The sequence below is a fragment of the Lathyrus oleraceus genome, chromosome 7, assembly GCF_024323335.1.
Source record: "Lathyrus oleraceus cultivar Zhongwan6 chromosome 7, CAAS_Psat_ZW6_1.0, whole genome shotgun sequence".
Classification (NCBI taxonomy): Eukaryota; Viridiplantae; Streptophyta; class Magnoliopsida; order Fabales; family Fabaceae; genus Lathyrus; species Lathyrus oleraceus.
In genome coordinates, this window is record NC_066585.1 from 103154654 (window position 1) to 103159618 (window position 4965).

Sequence of the window (4965 nt, forward strand, 5' to 3'; positions counted from 1 at the left end):
TCCCAAAAAGAAACATCCTCCAGAGGTACTCTTCTTGTCATCAGAACTACCAACCCAATCAGCATCACAATACCCCACTAGCATGGAATTTGAATAATAAGAATACAACATTCCATAATCACATGTGCCATTCACATACTTCAGAATTCTTTTTACTTGATTGATGTGACTCACTTTGGGTTCTTCTTGATATCTAGTACAAACTCCAAAAACTAAAGTTATATCTAGTCTTCTTTTTGTAAGGTATAAAAGACTACCAATAATGCATCTATATAAACTCTGATTAACACTAATTCATTTTTTCATCTGTAGATAACTTCAAGTGAGTAGGAGCAGGAGTTCTTTCATGACTAGCATTCTCCAATCCAAATTTCTTCACAATATTCTTTGCATATTTTCTTTGACAAAGAAAGATGAACTCTTCCATCTGTTTGACTTGGAGTCCAAGAAAGTAAGTTAATTCACCTACCAAACTCATTTCAAACTCAGATTGCATTTTCTTGAAAAAATGTTGAACCATCTCATCTGACATCCCCCCAAATACAATATCATCCATATAGATTTGAGCTATCATAGGTTTTCCATCATTCTCTTTGACAAAGAGAGTCTTATCAATTCCACCATTACTATATCCATGGTTGATGAGAAACTCAGTCAACCTTTCATACCAAGCTCTTGGAGCTTATTTTAAACCATATAGTGTATTCTTTAGTTTTAACACATGATTTAGGAAAGTAGGATCAACAAATACTTTTGGTTGTTCAACATACACATCTCCATTTAAATAGCCATTTGAAAAGGCACCTTTAACATCCATTTGGAACAACTTGAACTTTAAAAGACATGTCATTCCAAGTAATAATCTGATAGATTCCAAGCGAGCCACAAGAGAAAATGTTTCTTCAAAGTCCACTCCTTCCATTTGAGTGTATCCTTTTGCAACAAGTTTGGCTTTGTTTATGGTAACAACACCTTGTTCACCATACTTGTTCTTATACAGACATCTAGTACCAATAACATTTGTCCCTTCAGGTCTTGGTACCTAAACCTCATTTTCTTTTGAATTGGCCGAGTTCATTTTACATAGCATTAATCCAAAACTCATCAGTCAAGGCCTCCCTGATATTCTTGGGTTCAAATTTAGAAACAAAACATGCATTTGACACAACTTCCCTTGATCTGGTAATTATCCCTTCATTTAGATTTCCTATTATAAGCTCCTTAGGATTATATTTCTAAATTCTAATGGAAGGTCCTTTGTCAGTTGACTCAGTCTCTACAGGTTCAATATTAGCACTTGAGTTTGCAACATCTTTAGAAACATCATTCATAGATGTTTCAACATCATTTGTGACATCATCTTATTTAGTTGAGTCATCAACAGCAATATTTATGGATTCCATCATCACCTTGGTTCTGGAGTTGAATACTCTGTATGCTCTACTGTTTGTAGAGTATCCTAGAAAAATTCCCTAATCACTTTTAGGATCCATTTTTCTCCTCTGCTCACGATCTACCAGAATATAACATCTACTTCCAAATACACGTAAATACTTCAAAATTGGCTTTCTTCCTTTCCACAGTTCATAAAGTGTAGCCGATGTACCAGATCTGATAATCACTCTATTAAGGATATAACAGGAAGTGTTCACGAATTTAGCCCAAAAATGATATGGTAGTTTCTTAGCATGAAGCATGACCCTAGCACATTCTTGAATAGTCCCATTCTTGCGCTGAACCACACCATTCTGTTGAGGGGTGATGGGTGAAGAGAATTCATAACTAATCCCTTCAGAAGTGCAGAATTCATCAAACTTGCTATTTTCAAATTCCTTCCCATGGTCACTTCTAATTATGACAATACCATAATCCTTCTCTCTTTGAATCTTTTGACATAGTTCTTTAAATACTTCAAACACTTCAGACTTCTTTTTGATGAAATTCACCCAGGTGAACCTTGAGAAGTCATCAACAACAACATAGGCATACCTATTTCCTTAAAGACTTTCAACATGCATAGGTCCCATCAAGTCCATATGAAATAGCTTAAGAACTTTTGAAGGGTGTCATATGTTAGAGCTTCTTATGTGACATCTTTGTTTGCTTCCCAATTTGACATTCACCACAGATTCTTCCTTCATCAATTTTCAGCTTGGTAATAGCTCTGACTACCTCTTTTGACAAAACTTTCTTTATACATTTCATATGTAAGTGACCAAGCTTTTAATTCCATAGCTTAGTCTCATCTTATTTTGATATTAAGCATGTGGAGAAACAATTTGTTTCTTGAGGAGTCCACAAATAACAGTTATCTTTTGATCTATCTCCCTTCATGATAACTTTATTATTCTGATTTGTTACCATGCATTCAGATTTAGTAAAGTTAACTTTGAGACCTTGGTCACATAGTTGACTAATACTTATCAAATTAGCAGTCATCCCTTTAACAAACAATATATATAATCAAGACTATGCAGTCTAGGATAGTCCAACTTTCCAACACCCTTTATTTCTCCTTTTGATCCATCTCCAAAGGTGACATAGCTAGTGGAATATGATTTAATATCCACCAAGAATTTCTTGACACCAATCATGTGTCTAGAACAACCACTATCAAAATATCAATCCTCTATAGCAGAGGTTCTGAGGGAGGTGTGATCTATGAGTCCAGAAGTGCCATTTATGGGAATCCACTTTTTCTTTGCTTTAACAATAGTCTGCTTTCTTCTGGGTTGTGAAGCAGGTTTGGGATAGCCATATAGTTTGTAGCAGTAGGGTTTTATGTGACCAAATCTCATACAATGATGACATTTCCATTGTTAGGTCTTGCTTCCCGAGTAATCATCCTGATGTTGGGACATTTGAGTTGACATATTTTCTTCATGTTTTCTTTTAGGATGAACAAAATTCATTGCAACCCCTTTTTCCTTTGTTTATCACAACTTGATTCTCATAACCAATACCTTTAACATTTCCAACATTCTTACCAGTTCGAAGAATCTCATCCAGCCCATCAAAAATACCGTTAAGCATTTTTACAGACTTAGTCATATTATCAAGTTTTGAATTGAGCAATATAACTTCATCCTTCATATCAGAGATGATAGACAGATGCTCCACTTTTTCAGCCTATAGTTGAGCAATGACTTTCTTTTGATCTTCTCCCAATTGACACACTTCTTCAATTCTGAGGCACAACTCCTTGTACGAATCAATAAGTTCCTCAAAGGTGAGTTCTTCATAATCTGATTCTTCATCAAAATCACAAGTTCTAGTTAAGGCAGTAACATGTTTGGCAGGTTCCACTTTAGGATCACTTTCAGAATCATCTTCTGACCATGAGACAGATAAACCCTTCTTCTGCTTTTTGAGATAAGTGGGACACTCAACTCTTATGTGTCCAAACCCTTCACATCCATGACATTGGATTCCTTTTCCTTGGTTAGTCTTTTCTTCAGTTTTGGGCATTCTCCCAAAATCCAAACTTTTGTTGATGTCGAATGACTTATTCTTGACATTTGATCTTGTCTTCTAGTCCATCTTCTTCATCACTTTATTGAATTGTCTTCCAAGTGATACAATAGCATTAAATATCCCTTCATATATATCCAGGTCACATTCATCTTCTAAGTCTTTAACATTAGAAACAAAGGCTATGTTTTTCTTCTTTTCAAATTTTTCACAGATCCCTAATTCAAAGGTCTGAAGAGATCCCCTAAGTTCATCAACTTTCATCTTATTTATATCTTAGGCTTCTTAAATGGTAATTACCTTCATGTCAAATCTCTTTGGAAGAGATTTTAGATTTTTTCTGACCAACTTAGCTTCTGACATCTTCTCCCCCATGGCACTTGAGGCATTGGCTATCTCAATAATATTCATGCTCTCATCCTCCTTCATTCTTAAGTTCTCAAACTTAGTGGTAAGAAGTTGAAGTCTTGACATCTTCACCTTAGAGGTTCCTTCATGAGCAGTCTTTAAGATCTCCCAAGAATCTTTAGCAACAATATAATTATTTATTAGTCTGAAGATGTTCTTGTCCACTCCATTGAATAGGGCATTCAATGCTTTGGAGTTTTCTTAAGCTAATTTATCATCTTCATCATCCCAATCTTCCTCAGCCTTCTGGACATTAGTAATCTTACCATCTTTATCTCTAGTCATTGGTGGATCCTATCCCTTGACCATAAATTTCCAAGCCTTGTTGTCCATGGATTTAATAAAGGCCACCGTACGAGCTTTACAGTAGTCATAGTTGGTTCCATCAAGAATGGGTGGTCTGTTCACAAATCCTCCTTCCTTGTCCATTGTACTAGAAAGTATCTTCCCTTAATCTCACCCAGACACAGAGCTGCTCTGATACCAATTGAAATTCTGGTAGGCAGATATCAGATGTCCTAAGAGATGCCGAGACACTAATATCTGATCAAAACACAATGATAATATAACATACAATTATGAATACAGAAAATAAAAGAACACACAGAGTTGTTAACCCAGTTTGATGTATAACAACACCTACCTCTAGGGGCTACCAAGCCAGGTAGGAAATCCACTAAATAGTATCAGTTTGTAGACCTTCGGCAAACTATCTCTAGTTTACAATCTACTCCCTAATCATTACCCGTGCTTAACTTCTACCTAAGACTCTCCTAGGTATGAGACCATTCTCACTTCCCTTTCAATTACAACAATGATGAATCAATACACTTATGAAAGTTTCAGAAGTCACATTTCACATACACATAATCACTCAATACTTAAAAGCTTAAGAGTGATTGACAGAACTTACAACTCAATAGAGACATTCCTACTCTTATATCAAGATGATATTAGAGAGGCTCACAATTAACAACTCAGTAAAACAATATTTGATCCATACTCAAATTAGGTTTGTGGCATTCTATATATAGCCAAAGTCTGGAATGGATTTGGGCTTCAAACACGCAGTGAGACAACTGCCAA